Source organism: Heterodontus francisci, chromosome 24 (assembly GCF_036365525.1).
Source record: "Heterodontus francisci isolate sHetFra1 chromosome 24, sHetFra1.hap1, whole genome shotgun sequence".
Classification (NCBI taxonomy): Eukaryota; Metazoa; Chordata; class Chondrichthyes; order Heterodontiformes; family Heterodontidae; genus Heterodontus; species Heterodontus francisci.
In genome coordinates, this window is record NC_090394.1 from 51,907,818 (window position 1) to 51,930,169 (window position 22,352).

Genomic DNA, 22,352 nt, shown 5'->3' on the forward strand with positions numbered 1-22,352 from the left:
CAATATTGCTAAAAGACAATATTACAGCAGTTGAAAGAAAGAACATCAGTAAGGGTGAGCAGGCAATGGAAAGACTCTGGGTTGAATTAAGAAACAGCAAAGGATGAAAGGTGGGCATTATCAACACATCTCCTGACAGCAGTGCTGTAGTAGCAGGATGCATAAATACGCAGATCAGGGAAGCATGTGACAAAAGCAAAATTGTTATAATGAGAAATTTTAATAGCCTGGGAGATGTAAAACAGTTCATGCCATGAGTGCAATAACTGCTAGTATGTACCTAGGACTTTTTTCTGAAACAATATAGCGAAGAAACGACAAAGGGACAGGCCTTACTGGATGAGTAACAACCCAGAATTAATTAATAATCCAACAGTAATGGAACACCTGGTAAACAGTAACCATAACATGATAGAGTTTGACATTAAGTTTGAGAAGGAGAATGATCACACACAAAACTAAGGTTTCAAACTTAAGTAAGGCTGACTTTGAAGAAATATGACACTGGGCTGAACTGTTAACAAGTAAACCTACAGAAAAACAATGGAAGTAATCAAATAAATATTTAGTACAATACAAGGTCAATGCATACCCCGAAAAAGCAAAAGTTCTATCTGTGCACTCAAGCAACCATACTCAATTTATAGGGTAACAGAATATAAAACTAAAAGGTAGGTACTCTGACTGGTGAGGCGGGACAAGTGGTCTTCCCCATGAATCTGATTTGGGACTTCAACCTTTCACCATATTTATTAACAGCTAGGGTGCTGGAATAGAGAGTTGTACATCCAAGTTTGCAGATAATAGTAAGTTAGGAGTACATTATGGGAGCAGATAGGAGGAGGAAATTGCAAAGGGTCACAGACAGATTAAGAATGGGCAAAACTACAGCAAATGGAGCAAATTCGAGAGAATGAAGTTGGGGTGCAGATCAGCCATGATCTAACTGAATGGCAGAGCAGGCCCAAGGGGCTGAATGACCTACTCATGTACAAGGCACCAGACCATCACTTACGCTCCCAATCCTCAGTGAAGATGGTCCTCTCTCTCCCAGCTGTTCCAAGACACGTGAGTACCAGACATTGGCAGACATAGCAAAGAGAGAGGAGACCAGAGGGAAGCAGAGCTGTGCAGAAAAATGCAAAATGCGAAAAATAGGAGAAATCACAAATAATATATGACTTCCAGGTAGAGAAACAGACAGAAATAATTACTGTGTTGGAAGATAAGAGATAAAAAGAGATAAAGAACTTTCAACTTAAGTCAGTGGTTTACAAACTAGGGTCCATAGAAACATTCTGGGGTCTGCAAAATAATGTGAAAGTACTACAGGCTGGTGAACACCCAGTCGCTGTGGTCAGGGCTTGAATCTCATCATGCCACCACACAGCCACTCAGGACTGCCTACAGCTACTTAAGATGCTGAGAGTGATATGTCAAATGTTAGCCAGACTGAGTAAATGAAATTTTATTTTTAATTATGTGGTATTTTCTACAGGTATATTGGAGGACTACATTCTGCAATTCCATCCACTTTTCTATGAGCAACAAGTAACGCTAGCTTTTACATAGAATAGTTTACAAGTGTCATCATCAAACTTGCAGTGAGAAGCAGGGACACCCATCTCACTGATATCTGTAAGTTTTCTGTAAAGAATTATTAAAACAATTTTATGTGCAGCACTTTCATATTATAATTATATAGTATTATAATTTAGATGGTGGGGTCCATGATTACTAATCCATTTGAAAAGGGGTCATTCAACCAAAGAAATTTGAAAACACTAACTTAAACAAATACTGCAAGTCAGCTGTGGAAGGTAGGACAGTCATATATTATATATATATATAAAAAGTGACTTTGGGAAAGGAAGAACTGTTACTTGTATCTTAACAGGTTTTGGTTAAAAAGTATTGCAAATATATTTATGAATCCTGTATTTTTCAGTATCAGCAACATGTAATATTTTTAACCTCACATCAAGTCATGTTTCATAAATATGACAGCATTGGACAGACTGCTTTCATATTTCGGCTGCTGCAAGATTGCAACAAAACCATGCTCCAGGTCTTGTTCTTAGCACAATTGGAGATCAACCAGGTTCTCAATAATGTTTTTATATTTATTTTCACATAGTTACAAAACCATTGAAAATACTTTCATTAAATAAATATATTCAAACATTGTTCATTTTGCTTGTGCACAAAAGCTAAATAGTATTGAATTACTGTAGCTTTGTTTGTCTTTAGCAGAATCCTACTAGGGTTGCACACCAAGCAATCACATCAGAGCAAATTAACATGGTTCCACAAGTCTCCTACAGTTCAAATAAGTCCTTGGATATAAGTGGCCCCCGCTATCATTTTACAGTTGACAGATGCCACTAAAATGAATATCATGCCTTGACTTAACTATATCTCTGGAATGGTACAATTAACCATTCCAAGAAAGAACTCAGCATGAAAAATATTTGATACATCTCTCTTCATTAAGACATACAATGAGATCCACTAAATTGCATTAGAATGCAACATTGTATCACTTGCCTGTGATGGCAGCATGCCAAAAATGGCATTGGCCTCTTCAGGAAGCTTTCTTTCTCCAAATAAAATGATCAAAAACATGTTTATGACTTTGAAATGACCTAGGAATAATCTTAAACAGACTACTTTTATTCCAATATCCAGTTTATGTGAAACAATGGGTCAGAATAATCCAAGTCCACAGAAGTTATGCCGAAGATTTTCAATGCCAGACCATACCTAAGCCTAGATTTTTCAATCAATCAGTGTTACAATAAATGCAACATTGACCCATTTATTTTTAATGCATTTATGTTGATCAGAAATTCTAGGTATTAGCAATGGGCTCAGTTATGCTCACTCTGTCACAGAATAGATATGCTAGCAAGCAGATGAGCTATGAGGAAAAATTAGAGAAGGTAAGCTTCAAATTCTAGAAAGAAGATGGCTATTGGGGTGGAATGCTGGGGCTTCTTTAACTTAGTAAAACATTAAGCAGTATAAATAAAACAGACCAAGATTCCTACTTGTAAATATGCCAGGAAAATAGGGCCAGAAGATAAAAATGGAAATGAGTGAAACGTAAATTTAGAATAAATATATCAGGCAAACTTTTCAAGATCCAGCACCAATGGTGGACTTCACACATGACACATTGTAGTATTTCACAGCTATTCACTGTGCATTGACAGTAATCAGCGGAACATGGAAAGTAGTGCACTTGTAGGCACAGTCCTGCCAATGACACAAGGTATTGGAAAGTTCTACCCTTCAACAACATACATAAATATATATGCCTTTAACGTAATAAAACTTATCAAGGCACTTCACAGGAGCATAATAAAACAAGATTAGACACTGAGCCATATAACAACTATGAGGGGAGATGGCCAAAAGTTTGGTCCAAGAGTTAGGTTTTAAGGAGCGTCTTAAAGGAAGAAAGAGAGGTAGAGAGTCAGAGAAGTTTAGGGAGGGAATTCCAGAGCTTAAGGCTGGGGCTGCTGAAGGCACAATGACCAATATGGAGAATCTTCAGAAATATTGTCTTTATTCAAGGAGTGACAAATGTGTGGAAATATCAATTACACAAGGCAATAGTAAAAAAAAGTGTAGTACACTGCCTTCAAAAGATGGGAATAGGGCCAGACTCCCTCAGACTGATATGGAACGAGACAGAGAGGAGTTACAAAAGGAGAGAGGTCACAAATTATGACACATATGCAATTTCATTTTTAAAATTTTTTTTTTTAAAGTCACAAGCAGTATTTTTCTCAAACATGGATTGAAGAGGTGACAATTTTCTCTCAATTTAAAAGCAAGATAAGTGGTTTTCTCTGTTGAGAGCTGGTGGACCAGCTTATTTTGGCAGCATCTTTTATTTAAGATGACCTGACCCCAGGTTTTCCATCTCTCTCATTTTGATATATTTTCCTTAGCCCTCTCACTCCTTTAGCTATTCACGTTGTCACGAAAATGTGCTTTATGGTCAAATGATGATTTTTAATCCACCGGCTGGAAACCCGAATTGAATTTTTAAAAAAAGAGACTAAAGGTGACTTGAGCTCACACCCAAAGACAGCTAACCCAATTTGCATCGCTGTACCTTCCACATTCCAATCCACTGAGATGGAGACACCATGTCTTCAAAGACCCATCAAGGAAAATGACCTGGGGAATATGAGTGGAACACATATCCTGTCCCCATTGGCAAAGCATCAAGGCCTGAGGTATTCAACTGATGGAGACAACTATTAAACCTAATTGCGTGGACAATGGGACCCTAGCCAAGAGGGAGTTCCTAGACATGAACTCATCAACTATAATGGGAATACCTTAGACCCAATCACCCAATCACTTGAACAATGGGACCCTATCTGTGAGAGGGGGATTCCCAGACAAGAACTGATTTATGTTACAAGGGGGAATACACCAGTAACGACCATGTTTGAATCACTGGGTGACAGTCATGTGATAGGCCACCCTTGGTGTGTTTAAGCTTCTGCTTTCTCTACAGTGAAGGATAAGCAGCTGAGACACTGATGAGAGAAGACCTGAGTGGGGTCCCTCCCCCCTCTCTCGCCAATCCACCTTGCAAGCTTCAAACCCTGTCTGCTGACTGGGGCCACCCAGGGACCTCCCCTGCTGCAGATAGAGACTCTTTGAAGGAAATCACCCCCACACTGCTGCCTCCAGGAGAACAGCCAAATCAGCTATCTACATCTTTAAATCGGAAGCATCGGGACCACCAAGAGAAAGTTGCATGACCGAGTTCAACCTGAAGCCAGTGGAGTCACCAACCTCCACAGACTGTATACCCCTTTTATTTCTCTGAATTCTAATTTGACCAATCTATCATTCCCCCTCACTCAATAATCTATTTGTGTGCATGTGTGAACTTTGAGTGCATGCGTGTGTATGAAAGTCGGAGCGTATTTTATTATTTTACTGAGATCAGTTTAAGTATAAAGCAGCTAACGTATTTTTTTGTTAAACTCAAGATAACCTGTCTAATCGGTTATTTTATGATCACAGTCCATAAACAGTTAAAACACTCACTGAATTGGCAAGTATATCCCTTTCAAAAGAATAAAATAAACCTGTTTTGGTCAAACAAGGAGGGAAAAGAGGGGAGCCATTCGACCCCTTCTCACCTGATTGTAGCAACAGGTACTTTGCTTTTTTAATATATATTTTAAAAATATTTTTGGTCTATTGCTTAATTGAGATAATTTAGAACAATTTTACTGATACTTTTTTGATATAGTTAATGTAATTGGTTTTTACATATTTTGCCACCCTACCCCTTTTCCAGCTCTATTTGTCCATTTCTTGTTATTCAATTCTGATGACAAGTATGACCTGAAGCCTTGACTGTCTGTATTCTCCACAGAAGCTAATCGGTCTACTGCATTACCAATTTTCACCTTAGCTGCCTTTGTTGTGAACTAGATTGTTAATTGATATTTGCATGTTGTACTTTGTCTAGTGTTGTGCATTTGTGAATAGTATGCGACTTTTATACCTGCCTACGAGGGTGATGGAAGCGGAGATGATGAATGATTTCAAAAGGAAATTGGATGGGCACGTGGGAAATCAACTTACAGGGCTACGGTGACAGAGCTGGGGAATGGGACTGATTGGATTGCTCTACAGAGAGCCGGCATGGACTTGATGGGCTAAATGGCCTCCTTCTGTGCCATTATGACTACAGTAATATGTTCTTGCCATTCAATTCAGAATTAATCAAACTTTTTTTTCCATTATGTTATGTTAGTTTTTGTTTTGCTTCAAGTCAATGGTGGCTGGCAGGTTTATGTGAAAGTGTCAGGGGTGTTGTTTCAAACCAATCTAATGTGTCATCTTTGTAAACAATGTTTTGTTGTATTTTTAAGAAAACAACAACCTTTTATAATTATATAATGTCTTTAATGTAAAACAATATTCAAATACAGAGCTGTAAAGATAAAATGGATGCCAAACCAAAGAAAGTAATTTTAAGCAAAGGCTTAAATTTCAGCACGGGGGGCAGGAAACAGGAGCTGGTTTGGTTTTGGGCTAGAAACCCACCTCTGGTAGGAAATAGATTTAAGTTCAGATTTTCACGGGATGGTGGTGTGGGGAGGGGGTGGGGGTGCGGGTATGAGCCCTTAATTGGTATGGAGACTAAAGGTCTGCAAAGGAAACCCGACCGAGCCCAAATGCCAGGCCTGGAAGTGCGACCCGAACCAACCCCGACCCCGACACATGTCGTCAGATCCCATCGGGGTCAGGTCAGGTAGCAGGCCTTTACATCAGTACATGGGAAAAGGCCTGCTACCCGACCCGACCTCGATGGGACCCGACGACATTGTTGGGTTGGGGTCGGGGATTTCCCATATAAGGCTATCCAACAGGGCATTGCAGTGCTTTAATGGAGACAGGTTTCCTGTCCACTTTGAGACAGTGGGGGTGGGAATGGAGGTGGGTCAGATGAAGTGTGGGACTCATTTAGACACCCCACAGCTACCGTCACTGAGGATGCTAGTTGTCCTGAGGGAGAAATGTGCAGTTTGTGTCAAAGCCTTCCAACTTTACAGGAGGGAAGTGAGATGTCACAGGGAAGCCCAAGGCCTGGCACCCAGGGAAGGGCAGACTCTTGCGTCATTGTTGCCAACCTGGATCTAATGCTGGAGGCCGTGAGGGTATGTTTCAGGAGGTAGTCACCTCAGAGCTTAAAAAAGAGCACAAACAGAGAGGGGTGGCTGCCAGACAGACAAGAAGGTCAAGGCAGGTAGTGCAGGAGACCCCGGAGAACATCCCACTTTCTAATCGGTATTCAGTTCTGAGAACCGATGGGAGAGAGGGTTCGTCTGGAGAGTGCAGCGAGAGTCATGACCAGAGCAGGGAGGGAGGGGAAACGACAAGAGAGCAATAGTGGTAGGGGATTCTATAGTTAGGGGAACAGATAGGCATTTCTGTGATTGCCGTCATGATTCCAGGATGGTATGTTGCCTTCCTGGTGCAAGGGTCATAGATATCACGAGCGGCTGCAGAGCATTCTGGAGGGCGAGGGTGCACAGCCAGAGCTCGTGGTCCACATTGGTACCAACGATATAGCAGGAAAGAGGGATGAGGTCCTGCAGGCTGAGTTTAGAGAGTTAGGAAAGAGATTAGCAAGCAGGACCTCAAGGGTAGTAATCTCTGGATTACACCCAAGGCCACGTGCTAGTGAGTATCGAAATAGGAGAATACACCAGATGAATGAATGGCTCGAGAGATGGTGCAGGACGGACGGCTTCAGAGTTCTGGGCCATTTGGACTGGTTCTGGCAAAGGTGGGACCTGTACAAACTGGTCTACACATGAACAGGACTGGGACAAATATCCTTGCAGGAAGGTTTGCTAATGCTGTTGGGGATGGTTTAAACTCGATTGGCAGGGGGATGGGAACCTGAGGGCAGTTTCAGATAGGACAATTTCAGGGCAGGGAACAGAAGGCAGAAAATTAGTGAGTGACTTGGAAAGACAGAAGCAAAGGTTAAGAAGTGTGCAGCACAGGAATTTGGCAGCATTAAAAGGCATTTATTTAAATGCAAGGAGTATAGTAAATAAAGCCAATGAGCTGAGGACACAGATAGACACATGGCAACATGATATTGTTGCTATAACGGAAACTTGGCTTAAAGTGGGGTAAGAATGGCAGCTCAACATCCCTGGATATAGAGTTTTCAGGTGGGATAGAGAGGGAGGTGGCATTATTGGTTAAGGAATCAATAACAGCTGTGAGGAGGGATGATATGCTAAATGAATCATCAAATGAGGCCATATGGGTGGAGATCAGAAATAAAAAAAGGGCAGCCATATGACTAGGAGCGTACTATAGACCCCCAAATAGTGAGAGGGAGATAGAGGAACAAATATGTAGGCAAATCTTTTGAGTGTAAAAACCACAGGGCAATAATAGTTGGGGATTTCAACCACCCTAATATCAACTGGGATACAAACTGTGTGAAGGGTACAGAGGACACAAAATTCTTGAACTGCATTCAAGAGAACTTTTTTAGCCAGCACATAACAAGCCCAATGAGAGGGGGCGCAATTCTAGATTTAGTCTTCAGTAATGAAGCTGGGCAAGTAGATGAAGTAGCAGTGGGTGACCATTTTGGAGATAGTGACCATAATACAGTTAGTTTTAGCATAGCCATGGAAAAGGACAAAGATAAAACAGGAGTAAAGGTTCTAAATTGGGAGAAGGCAAATTTTACGAAACTGAGGCAATTTGGAGAAAGTGGACTGGATACAGCTACTGGAAGGAAAATCAGTGGCAAACTAGTGGGAGGCATTCAAGAGCAAGATTCTACATGTCCCCATAAAGATAAAGGGTGGTACGGCCAAATCTAGAGCCTCCTGGTTATCTGGAGGCTTAAAGGGTATGCTGAAGCAGAAAAAGAAAGCTTAATACTTAATAAAGCCTAGAGGAGTATAGAAAGTGCAGGGGTGAAGTAAAAAGAAATTAGAAAAGCAAAGAGAGGACATGAAAAAATATTGGCAGGTAAAATCAAGGAAAACCCAAAGATGTTTTATCAGTGCATTAAGAGAAAGAGCATAACTAAGGAAAGGGTAGAGCCTATCAGAGATGTACAAGGGAACATGCACGTTGATGCAGATGATGTGGATTCTTAATGAGTCTTTTGCCTCTGTCTTCACAAAGAAGAGGGGTGATGCAGACACCGTAGTAGAGGAGGAGGAGTGTGAAATATTAGATATGATTAGCATAATGAGAGAGGAAGTACTAGTGGGTCTGACATCCTTGAAAGTGGATAAATCTCCAGGGCCAGATGGATTGCATCCCAGGTTGTTAAAGGAAACCAGGGAGGAAATAGTGGATGCGCTGAGGATCATCTTCAAATCCTCACTGGATACAGGCAAGGTGCCAGAGGATTGGAGGTCTGCGAATGTTATACCATTGTTTAAAAAGGGTGCGAGGGAAGGCCAAATAATTATAGGCCTGTCAGTCTGACCTCGGTGGTGGGTAACTTATTAGAATTGATTCTGAGGGACAGGATAAACTGCCACTTAGAAAGTCACGGACTAATCAGGGATAGTCAGCATGGATTTGTTAAGGAAAGATCATGTATTACTAACTTAATTGAATTCTTTGAGGAAGTAACATGGAGGATTGGTGAGGGTAGTGCAGTGGATGTGGTCTACATGGATTTAAGTAAAGCAGTTGACAAGGTCCTGCATGGCAGACTGGTCACTAAAATGAAAGCCCATGGGATATCGGGAAATGTTGCAGGTTGGTTCCAAAATTGGCTCAGTGACAGGAAGCAAAGGGTAGTAGTCGACATATGTTTTTGTGAATGGAAAGCTGTTTCCAGTGGTGTTCCACAGGGCTCAGTGTTGGGTCCCTTGCTGTTTGTGGTATATATTAATGATTTGGACTTAAATGTGCGAGGCATGATTGGGAAATTTGCTGATGACACAAAAATTGGTCGTGTAGTTGATAGTGAAGAGGATAGCTGTAGACTCCAGAATGATATCAATGGTTTGGTTGAGTGGGCTTAAAAGTGGCAAATGGAATTCAATCCAGAGAAATAAATATACTGGGGAGGCGGTGGCGTACTGGTATTGTCACTAGACTAGTAACCCAGAGACCCAGGTATTGCTCTGGAGACATGGGTTCGAATCCCACCACAGCAGAAGGTGGAATTTGAATCCAATTAATAAATCTGGAAATTAACGCTAGTCTAATGATGGCCATGAAACCATTGTCGATTGTTGTAAAAACCCATCTGGTTCACTAACGTCCATTAGGGAAGGAAATCTGCTGTCCTCACCTGGTCTGGCCTACATGTGACTCCAGATTCACAGCAATGTGGTTGACTCTTACATGCCCTCGAAATGGGCTAGCAAGCCACTCAGTTCAAGGGCAATTAGGGATGGGCACATCCACCCACCACCCTGAAAAAGATTTTCCTCATGTCCGCTCCAATCCTTCTACCAATCACCTTAAATCTGTGCCCTCTGGTATTTGACCTCTCTGCTAGGGGAAACAGGTCCTTCCTCTCTATCTAGGCCCCTCATAATTTTGTACACCACAATTAAGTCACCCCTCAGCCTCCTCTGTTCTAAGGGAATGAATTTTTTTAAAATGTGAGGTAATAAACTTGGGTAGGGCAAATGAAGTGAGGGAATACACAATAAACGGGAGGAGATTAAGAGGGGTAGAAGAAGTGAGAGACCTTGGAGTTCACGTCCACAGGTCCCTAAAGGTGTCAGGACAGGTAGGTAAAGTGGTGAAGAAGGCATATGGAATGCTTTCCTTTATTGGCTGAGGTATAGAATACAAAAGAAAGGATGTCATGCTGAAACTGTATAAAATGCTGGTTTAGCCACAGTTGGAGTATTGTGTACAGTTCTGGCCGCCACTTAACAGGAAGGGCATAGTTGCTCTGGAGAGAGTGCAGAGGAGATTTACAAGAATGTTGCCAGAGCTGAATGTTGTCAGCTCTGAAGAAAGATTGGATAGGCTAAGGTTGTTTCCCTTAGAACAGAGGAGGCTGAGGGGTGACTTAATTGTGGTGTACAAAATTATGAGGGGCCTAGATAGAGAGGAAGGACCTGTTTCCCCTAGCAGAGAGGTCAAATACCAGAGGGCACAGATTTAAGGTGATTGGTAGAAGGATTGGAGCGGACATGAGGAAAATCTTTTTCAGGGTGGTGGGTGTCTGGAATTCACTGCCAAGAATTTTGGTGGAGGCAGAAATCCTCAATTCTTTTAAAAGATACTTGGACATACACCTGAAGTGCTTTAACCTGTAAGGCTATGGATGGTGCTAGAAGGTGGAATTAAATTGGGCGGCTAGATTTTTTTCAGCCGGAATGGACATGACAGGCTGAATGGCCGCATTATGTGCTGTAATTTTTCTATGGTTCTCTAGTTCTAGCAGGGAGGTCCTCTTCCCAGAGGGTGGAAGGACGCCACCTAGTCATGCAGCAAGGGCACCTCACTGTTCCTGCTTCTCCCCCGAAGTGTTGTCTCGTTCCAGGGCCTCACTGTCTTGAAGGTCCACACCTCTCTGGAGGGCAATGTAATGGACAATGTAGCAGACCACCACATGACCGAGACCATTGCAGGAGGGTATTGGAGGGCACCATAATCACATCTTCAGAAGCCCGATGACCTGCTCAATGGTAGTCTTGCTGAGCAGGTGGCATTGGTTGTATCACCTCTGTCTGGGGTAAGTAGCCACCTCTAAAGGGATTTCCCTTGTCTCCTAGGATCCATCCATGCACTTTGAGGGTTGGAGTGAAGATCTGAGGCAGCCTGGACTAGTGAAGGATGAAGAAGTCATGACAGCAGCCATGAAAGTGAGCGCACACGTGGAGGAAGCTCTTGTTGTGGTTGCAGACCAATGGGACGTTGAAGGAGTGAAAGGCTTTCCTGTTGATGGATCCCACTGACCGGTCGCTGGGTACCTCGATGGCCACATGGGTGCAAATGATAATGTCCTGTACCTGGGGGAATCCAGCCATGGAGATGAAACCCAGTGCCCCCTGCCTGTTGTTAAATGAATGTGTTGTCCAGCTCTGGCAAAGAGGGCATCAGTGACCAGCAAGATGCAGTGGTATGCAGCCATTTTTGAGATGCCACTAAAGTCCACAGCTGATCCTTGGAAGGAGCCAGAAGCAAAGATGATCAAGGACACAGTGACTTTGATGGCCACTGGCAGGGCATGGTGACTAATGCTGTGAAGTCTTTGGCAATGATGGCACAGATGTCTATGACCATTTGCCTGCAGGGTCACAGTCTTCTGCAGCACTGGTTCTCAGTCATCTTCAAGTAGCTCTGCCTTCGGCAGTCGATCCTGTGTTGAGGGTTTGGTTATTGTCTTCCTGTCCCTCTTTCCTTTCCTGTGCCCTCCTGATACCAGGGTTCTGCCCTTCCTGCAATGGGTGCTGCTCCTTATCGCAACTAGGCCCAAAATCTGGCAGTTATGTCCCCATTGCCAGCTGGAGCCTTCCTTTTGGGCAGTTGGCCAACCAATTGGTTTTGACACCCTTGTCCCCTGCTCTTCTGCCCCCATGATGCTAGGGGTTGCAGACCCCATTCAAAGCCTTGGTGCTGAGTGTCCACTCTCCCTGCCATCTGTGCAGCACCAAGTGTAACCCCTTACCAAGTGTCCAGTTGTCCTTTGCCTCACTGACCCTCTTATGGTGCTGGGTTGATGCCCTGGGGCAGCCTTGGCTTGTTCCCCATTCTGTATGCTCCTCCCTTCAACTGGCCAGTTACTGAAGAACTAATGGTTAAGCGGACAGGACAAAAAAAAAAACTTAGTGGTAACTGTAAGTTCATTTTGTACTTTAAACGAAAGGCATTTTTCTGGTCCCACATTCAGAAGTCCTTCGATACTCCCCAATCTGTATGCGCCTCCCTTCAACTGGTCAGTTTCTGAAGGTGCCGGTAACCCATCTGGCACTTTAAAAATCAGAGGTTCACACCCTTACAAGCTCTAAATGAGCTTTTAAACTTCCTTAATTGGCTTCAATTGGAGGGAGAGCATGATTCCCGTCCTGCCCACTCTCCCACCTCCAATAATCATTGCCAGTGCTAGGACTAGTGCCTTGAAATTGATACACTGCTCACCTCTATCCGTGTCTTCAGGGGCCCTGAAAATTCAGCCCCAAAAGCTTGTCAAAGAAGTGAATTTTGAGGGGGTTCTAAAAAGAGGAGAGGGATAGAGGTTTAGCGAGGGAACCTGATGAAAGGTCATCGACCCGAAATGTTAACTCTGTTTCTCTCTCCACAGATGCTGCCAGACCTGCTGAGTATTTCTAGCACTTCCTGTTTTTATTTCAGATTTCCAGCATTTTCTTTTATTATAATGAAAAATATAGTATGGTCACGTATTTTCCACAAAAGTACCTCTACTCCTCTGCAAAAATGAAAATACAATCCATGATTGTCTGGTATTTGTATTACAAAAGCTTCGAGCAATACCAAGAGGGAAAAGCACATTGAACAAAAGTTTCAAAAGATCAGAGCTTAAGGAAGAACTAATGGTTAAGTGGACAGAACAAAAAAAAACTTAGTGGTAACTGTAAGTCCATTTTGTACTTTAAACGAAAGGCATTTTTCTGGTCCCACATTCAGAAGTCCTTCCATTCTGAGAACAAGATTCCAGTCCTGTCTGACTGAAGTACAGTCTCATTTCTTAAAAAGAAAGCAGACTGTGCTGGTGAAAAGAACATATATAATGCTACTATTACCAACACAAAAATGGGGGAAATCAGGTTGGATGATGTTCATTCAACTAACCTGTCCCTATCTAATGTAGATGGTTTTCTTTCCCAGGTAACTGCAATATTAATTCAGCACACTGGCAAAGAAGCAGGTGTGAGAGTCAGACAGAGAGATTGGAAGACACACAGAAGAATATGAAATAAAAGGGAAAAAGATTTAAATAAAAGTTGACAGAAAGGGTGAAAGCATAAAAAGTAGAGAGAGAAAAGCTAAAGAAGGAAATAAAATGGGAGAGAGAGAAAGACAGCAAGAAGGAAGAGGAAAAGCAAAACAGTGAAAGACAAACAGAAAAACACAGATGGCAAAACAAACAGGGCAAGAAGGAATGTGCAAGAAGTGAGTGTTACTTTTTTCCTCCATGAGCAACACCTTAGGTCATCAACTATATAATAAATTACACATTGGATAGTATAATTCAATCATTACTTGTGGTGATTCACTGTTCTATAACGTCACAGGTGATTTCCATTCCTATCATGCCAATCACTGATCAAGCTTTCTCTGGTTACTTCCTTGTATCGCTCTCCACGCACATCCCCCTTCCTCTGCCCAACTTTACTTCCTTCTGTGTCCTCCATTGGAAAGAAAAACTCTTCCCCCAAAAATCACTTACAATAGCACTTTCAAATTCCCGACTGTTGAACCTTTATCCTCAATTCACTACAACATTTCTGCAGAAACGGTATATCACATCCTCACCTCCACCTTTGATGCCATTGTCCCCATTAAGAGTATTAATCTCTCTCACTCTGGTCATTCCCCCGGTACAGCCTTCAACTCTGCTCTAAGTCCAAGGGATAAAGACTTGTACATTTATGATGGACAACAGATTTAACCATTCTTCGCCAAAACTGGCTGCACCACATAAAGCACTACCAGGTCATACTCTCTTCTGTCAAAATTGCTCCCAATTCAAGATTATCCTGAATGCAATGATAATCCCCAGCTTCTCTTCTATACCACAAACCACCATCTTAAGTTGCTGTCCCCTACTTCCTCCATCCTCACCTCCAAAACGTGTGAGGAGTTCATGAACTTCTTTGACACTTAGATCAAGACAATTTGTTTCAGTTGCCTGTGTCACTTCCCACTCTTCCCCTAGCCTGTCTAGCCTGCCAAGCCAAACTTCCCCTGAGGGTCCCACTGCCCTAGATCTGAACTTGCATCTTTCTCCAGTTTCTCTCCTATCTCCCCTCTCCGAGCCCATCTTGTCCATGAGGCCCACCTCCTACTCCACCCTATACCACCAAACTACGACCCAATTACCCTTCCTGGCCCCCATGTTAGCTGATAATATTAATGGTTCCCTCTCTCCAGGTACTATCTGCTTCCCTTCAAATCTGCTGTCATTGCCCTGTTAAAAAAAACCTACCCTTGACCCTGCTGTTCTTGCAAAGTACCACCCAATCCCCAACCTCACGTTCCTCTCCAAAGGGCTTGAACATGTTGTCACCTCCCAAATCCATGCATATCTTTCCCACAACTTTATGTTTGAATTCCTCCAATCAGATTTCCAACCCCCCCCCCCCCACCCCCCAACCCCCACACAGTATGAAATGGTCCTTAACAAAATCACAAATAACATTTTATGTGACTGTCACCATGGTAAACTAGACCTTTTCATCTTTCTCGACCTCTCTGCAGCCTATGTATGATACTGTTGATCACACTATCCTCCTCCAATGCCTCTCCTCTGTCATCAAGTTGGATGGGACTGCCCGTGCCTGGTTCCATTTGAACCTATCTCATCATAGCCAAAGAATCTACTGCAAGGATTTCTCTTCCCGCTCCGCTACCTCTAGAGTCCACTGATGATTTATCTTTAGTCCCCTCCCATTTCTCTTCTACAAGCTGTCTCTCAGTGACATAATTTGAAAACATGACATGTATGCTGATGACTCCCAGCTCCAATGATTCCACCCTTTTCCCTGGGAACTCTTTGGTGCTGAACTGGAGCATTTGTGACCTTGGTGTCTTATTTAATGCTGAGAAGGGGTTCCAACCATATCCGCTCCATTACCTTGACCGCTTACATCCACACCTGCAACAATGCCCGTCTCTGCCCATGCCTCAGCTCATCTGCTGTTGACATCCTTATCCATGCCTTTGTTACCTCCAGACAGACTATTCCAATGCAATCCTTAACTCATCTAAAACTCTGCTGCCCATATTGTAACGTGCACCAAGTTCCATTCACCCATCACCCTTGTACTTGCTGACTTACATTGATACCCAGTCCAGCAGAGCCTTGATTTTAAAATTGGCCTCCTGGTTTTCAAATCTCTCTATGGCCTCACCCCTCCCTACTTTTGTAACCTCCCAACCCTACAAACCTCCGAGATCTCGTGCTCCTCCAATTCTGGCCTCCTGCGCCTCCTCAATTTATGCTCCATCACTTACGGCTATGCCTTCAGATGCAAAAGCTCTAAGCTTTGGAATTCCCTCCCTAAACCTCTCCGACTTTCTACCTCTCTCTCCTCCTTTAAGACACTCCTCATAACACTCTGACCTGTCCTAATATCTCCTTATGTGGCTTTGTGTCAAATTTTGTTTGATAATGCTCCTCTGAAGTGTCTAGGGACATTTTACTACATTAAAGGCACCATATAAATGCAAGTCGTTGTTGTCGTCATGATCTGTGCAGATAACTTTCCCCTTTAGTCATAATAATTCATAACAAAAGGTGGTCTTTTCACTTTGCTGTGTAATTCCTTATTATAGAATCATAGAATGATTATAACACAGAAGGAGGTCATTAAGCCTGTCATGTCCGTGCCAGCTCTCTGCAAAAGCAACTCACCTAGTCCCACTTCCTCGCCTTTTCCACGTAGCCCTGTAAATTTCCTCTCTTCAGATAATTATCCAATTCTCTTTTGAAAGCCTCAATTGAATCTGCCTCCACCACACTTCCAAGTAGTGCATTCGAGATCCTAACCACTCGCTGTGTAAATAAGTTTTTCCTCATGTCGCTGTTGTTTCGTTTGCCATTCCACCTTAAATCATTGTCCTCTGGTTCTCAATCCTTTTGTCAGTGGGAACAGTTTCTCCCCATCTACTCTGACCAGACACCTCATGATTTTGAACACTTCCATCAAATCTACTCTTCTCTAAGGGGAAACAGTCCCAGCTTCTTCAATCTATCCACATAACTGAATTTCCTCATCCTTGGAACCATTCTAGTAAAGCTTTTCTGCATCATCTCTAATGTCTTCATATTCTTCCTAAAGTGTGGTGCCTAGAATTGGTGCCCAGTTGAGGCCCAACAGTGTTTTATAAAGGTTCATTATAACTTCCTTGCTTTTGTACTCTATGCTTCTATTTATAAATAACATTCTCTATCATTTGGAATGCTTCTTGCAGAATAGTCTGAGAAGAAAGTATATTAAGAATATTATATTAAGAATACCAACCAACAAATTAGAAAAAGCCCAATGAATCAAAGATTAAAAGTAGCATCAACATCATCAATGCATTTTCAAGTGTTAGAAATTCAAAGCCTATAATGTTATCTTTAATTTTCAAAAAGAGTGCACATACATAGATAATTAAAGGTGAGAGAGCAGATAAAATGAGAAATAAGATTATTTGTTTTATACTGATGACAGTAGGCACAAGAACAAGTGAGTGATGTTAAATTTATCCCAGACAGGGTTTGAGCACAGTTAGAGTACTGCATGCTTCTCAGTTCACTATATCAAAGGCAGGATATTAGAACAATTGAAATGGTACATTCTGTAGAATATCAGAAATGAGCAAATTATACTTTGAGAAATACTGGGAAAAAGGGCTTTTTCACTGAAACTGAGAATATAAAGGAGGAACCTAAAAAGGTCTTCAACATTATGAGAGAGTAAACAGTGAAAGATTGTTTTATTGGTGGATCTGTAATAAGGTGGCATAGACTTAGCATCAAGATTAGACAATGGGGGATATTAAAACTATTTTTTCACAAAAAGGATTATTAGAACATGGATGCTTTATTGTAACTGGCTACCGAGATAACAGCTATAATCTTATTTAAAAGAGAATTGGTAAGTATTTGAGAAAATATAGTAAACAATACCCAGGATGCGGAGCTAAACAGTAGATAGCTCGAATTGATAGCCACCATGAGCATGATGGGCAGAATAGCCTGCTTCTGTGCTACAACTATATTTTAAAAATCACTTCAATAACTCAGGCTCTCTTAAAAATGATAATCTGTGGACTACCACTGCAAACTGGTTTAACAATTTTTTCTTTTATTAAAAAAAATTGTTTTACTTTGCCAATTCACTTGCAACTAACTGCAATTTCAAAATCTGAACTGTCTAGCCTTTGGTACCTCGTTCACCATTTCTGCAGTTACTGATCTACTCAATCACACCTTCACCTCCAGCTTTGATGCTATAGTCCCATAAAACCCTTAATCTCTCTCAGACTGGTTGTTCCCCCAGTACAGCCCTCATCTCTGCTCCCTCAAGTCCAAGAGACGCAGGCTTGAATGAATATTGTGGACAATCGGTTTAGCCATTCACCTCCAGATCTAGCTAGACCAAATAAAGTACTTGCCTACCAAAACTGCTCACTATTCTAGGATAAACCTGGAATGCAAAGATAACCATCACTCCCCCCACCCCACTTCTTTACTGCAAACTGTCTTCTTAAACCCCTCCCTGTCCCCTCCACCCTTACCTCCAAGAATAAGCATGAGGAGCCCATGGACTTCTTTGTCACTAAGATTGAGACCATTCAATCAGCTGTCTCTGCCACTTTCCTCCTTTCCCCTAGCCCACCAGGCCAAATTTCCTCTATTGATTTCCCCTGAACCATCATTTTTTACTTTCTCTCCCACTTCTTCTCACGCCCTCTCCAAGCTCATCTTGTCCATGAGACTCACCTCCTGCTTCCTCAACCGTATTCCCACTAAACTACTCACCACCCAACTTCCCATCTTGGCTCCCATGTCAACTCATATTGTTAACAGTTCTCTCTCTTCAGGTACCATCCCCCTGGCTTTCAAATCTGACATCATCAACTCTCACCTCAAAAAAAAACTTTGATCCGTCGTCCTTGCAAACTATCGCCCCATCTCCAACCTTACTTTTCTTGCCGAAGTCCTTCAGCCTGTTGTCACCTCCCAAATTCATGGCCACCTTCTCCAGAATTCAATGTTTAAATCCCTCCGGTCAGGTTTTCACCCTTGCCACCCATGGCACTTATCAAAGTCATAAATCACATCTTCTGTGACTGTGACAAAGGTAAGCTATTTCTCCTCATCCTTCTCGATCTCTCTGCAGCCTTTGACATGGTTGACAACACCATTCTCTACTGATATCCAGGTGGGTGGGACTTCACTTGCTGGTTGCATTCTTATCGAGCAATCATAGCCAGAGAATCACCTACAAAAGATTTTCTTCCCACTCCTGCACCATTACCTCCAATGTCCCCCAAGTATCTATCCTTTGTCCCCTCCTATTTCTCATCTACATGCTGCCTCTCAGTGACATCATCCAAAAGTACAGCATCAGTTTCCACATATACTGGGACAACATGCAGTTCTATCTAATCACCACTTCTCTCCAGCTTTTGTCTCTAAATTGTTATACTGCTTGCCCGAAATCCAGTACTGGATGAGCAGAAATTTCCTCCAATTAAAAACTGGTAAGACCAAAGCCACTGTTTTCAGCCCCCACGACAAGCGCCATTACCTCCACTGACTCCATCCCTCTCCCTGCCAATTCATTGTGACTGAACCAGACAGTTCACAAACACTGTCATATTTGACCCCAAAGTGAGCTTCCGATCACATATCTGTGCCATCACTAAGACTGTCTATTTCTACCTCTGTAACATCCCCCGACTCTGTCCATCCCTCAGCTGATCTGCTGCTGAAACCCTCATGCTTGCCTTTGTTACCTCTAGACATGACTATTCCAATGCACTCCTGGATGGCTTCCTACTTTCTACCTTCTGTAAACTTGATGCCATCCAAAACTCTGTTGCCCGTGTATTAACTCACACCAAGTTCCATGCACCCATCACCCCTTTGCTCACTGACCTAGATTGGCTCCCGGTTAAGCAATACCTCAATTTTAAAATTCTCATCCTCGTTTCAAATCCCTTCATGGCTTCATCCTTCCCTATCTCTGTAACCTTCTCCAGGCCTTAACTTTGGCCTCTTGGGCACCCTGATTTTAATTCCTCCATTATGGCAACACAGGTAGACAGGGTGGTGAAGAAGGCGTATGGCATGCTTGCCTTCATCGGCCGAGGCATTGAGTACAAGAGTTGGCACGTCATGTTACAATTGTACATTACGTTGGTTAGGCCGAATTTGGAGTACTGTGAGCAGTTTTGGTTGCCGCACTACAGGAAAGATGTGATTAAGCTAGAGAGGGCGCAGAAAAGATTCACAAGGACGTTGCCTGGTTTGGAGGGCTTGAGTTATAAAGAGAGATTGGATAGGCTGGGTCTGTTTTCCCTGGAGCGAAGGAGACTGAGAGGGGACATGATAGAGGTATACAAAATTATGAGAGGCATAGATAGGGTAGATAGCCAGCGTCTGTTTCCCATGGTAGGGGTGACTAAAACTAGAGGGCATAGATTTAAGGTGAGAGGGAGGAGGTTTAAAGGGGATCAAAGGGGTAAATTTTTCACACAGAAAATAGTGGGTATCTGAAATGAGCTGCCTGAGGAGGTGGTGGAGGCAGGAACAGTAGAGACATTTAAGAGACATCTGGACAGGTACTTGAATGAGCAAGGCATAGAGGGATGTGGAATTAATGCAGGCAGGTGGGATTAGTATGGATAGGCATTATGGTCAGCATGGACGTGGTGGGCCGAAGGGCCTGTTTCTATGCTGTACGACTCTATGACTATTATTAATGGCTGTGCCTTCAGTTATGAACACCTTCCCTAAATGTTTCCAGCCTCTCTCCTCCTTTACAAGGCTTCTTAAAATCTACCTCTTTGACCTAGCATTTGGTAATCTGCCCTAATATCTCTTTTGTGGCGCAGTGTCACATTTGCTTAATAAAGCTCCTGTGAAGCTCCTTGGGACGTTTCACTACCTTAAAGGCACCATATAAAAACAAGTTATTGTCTCCATTGCCTCACTAACATTCAGTTTTTGCAAAATAATTGTCTAAATAGTTGAAGTAACAAAGTCATTTTATCATTGTCAACCTTTGGTTTGAAAATTTCTAATTACTTTTCAGAGAAGTAGGGCTTCATTAGAAAGTCACCCTTCCTTTACAATATGCAAGAACAAAGCCAGACCCAAATTTTGCCCGCGTTAAATGCCACACAACATCGTGTTCTTGTCGCTTACTTTGGGAACAGTGATCAAAGGTCAGAAACCTTCCGAACATACTAAGACAAACCTTACTTAATGTCTTACAGTGGCACAGTGGCGGGCACCACAGCCTCACAGCTCCAGCGACCCGGGTTCAATTCTGGGTACTGCCTGTGTGGAGTTCTGCCTGTGTCTGCGTGGGTTTCCTCCCACAGCCAAAGACTTGCAGGTTGATAGGTAAATTGGCCATTATAAATTGCTCTTAGTATAGGTAGGTGGTAGGGAAATATAAGGACAGGTGGGGATGTGGTAGGAATATGGAATTAGTGTAGGATTAGTATAAATGGGTGGTTGATGGTCGGCACAGACTCGGTGGGCCGAAGGGCCTGTTTCAGTGCTGTATCTCTAAACTAAACTAAATGTACAAAAATCGCTTTTAGGTCTAAACATTAAGATCTAAAACGTCAATGCGAATAAATGTCAGATGATTAACAACTGCAAGAATGCACTTCTGATAAATTAAGCATAGCAAAGGTAAAGATACACGGGAAGATTCCGTTGCAGAGTGCACAAACCCAAAGTAACTGCCAACTGACGAGACTAAATATCGCCCAGCCACCGTGAAAGAGAAGGAAATAAAACCCAACCATACCTTATCGGTAAATCTCCATTCCCGAGGTAGAACCTGCCGTTTAAAATCGACCCTCCTAATCCCGTTGAAGTTTTAACAACAGCAAAACCGGCACTTTGGAAGCAACTGCACTGTTGGTAGTGCGATTCTCCTCCTCCCGGAACATAATGCCCAACCCCCTGCACCTGTCACATTTTTTTTTACCGTAATGTTGACAGATACAGTGTAGATTGAGCTGGAATAACGGGGTTAACTACATGAACATTGTTGCATTTATTGGAGTTTTTTAAGGTAGAAAAAGGCCCTAAGGTGCTACACTTGTGCAGATTTGTAAATGAATTCGGAATTCCACGAACTACACACATAACTGCAGAAGAAAAGCCCAGGAAAGAACACAAATGTGTGTCCGTATCCAGAAATCCAAGTATCTCAGATAGAACACTTACCTCTCCACCACTTTCGCTCTTTCACCTTTTTTCTTGGCTCTATTTTAATTTTTCTGTGTATTCTGCATTTCTTTGTCTTGTTTTCCTTCTTATTGACCTTAAATAATAACTCTTAACATGAATATCAGTACTATAAAGTCACCTAGTCGGGAGGAAAGTTCAATTTCTGCTTTATTTCTTAGAGTTTTGGTATGAATTTAGTTTTTTTTTAATCATGCCAAAACCCTCTGAATAATGCGGATTTACAAACGGGCAGTCTGTTATAATTCAGGCTTTTTCCAGCATTTTATTTTGTCAAGTAAACAGCTTGATAATAGGTTCCATAAGCAGGCTATACCTATTACAAACTAAAACCTGCATCTTTACTTTCTGTTGCATTGCACCAGTATAGTCAAGATGTAACAATTGACTCTGAATGGGATAAATGCCCTGAATTGTAGCTAAATGTGCAGTTACGTACATACACAAAATAAGAACATATGGTTTGATTGGGTGTATTTTTAGTTTAGAGATACAGCACTGAAACAGGCCCTTCGGCCCACCGAGTCTGTGCTGACCATCAACCACCCATTTATACTAATCCTACACGAATTCCATATTCCTACCACATCCCCACCTGTCCCTATATTTCCCTACCACCGACCTATACTAGGGGCAATTTATAATGGCCAATTTACCGATCAACCTGCAA

At 42.4% G+C, this 22,352-nt stretch overlaps 1 protein-coding gene and 1 long non-coding RNA gene across 3 annotated transcripts in view; one reads left to right on the top strand and one right to left on the bottom strand.

The window, feature by feature from the left end:
* Nucleotides 1-21,364, bottom strand: part of tmc5 (transmembrane channel like 5) — a 226,987-nt gene extending 205,623 nt beyond the window's left edge. Inside the window, exon 1 of one of the 2 annotated variants that reach the window (XM_068056183.1) lies at nucleotides 21,237-21,364. The gene's annotated coding sequence lies outside the window, so the exon portion shown is untranslated. Of the gene's footprint in view, nucleotides 1-14,007; nucleotides 14,072-21,236 lie in introns of those variants that run through there. The other variant, XM_068056186.1, reaches the window with a different exon arrangement.
* Nucleotides 889-11,782, top strand: LOC137383394 (uncharacterized). The gene is made up of 3 exons (XR_010977396.1): nucleotides 889-1,068; nucleotides 1,499-1,638; nucleotides 11,286-11,782. It is a non-coding gene; the product is annotated as an uncharacterized lncRNA (long non-coding RNA).
* Nucleotides 21,365-22,352: the final 988 nt, after the last annotated feature.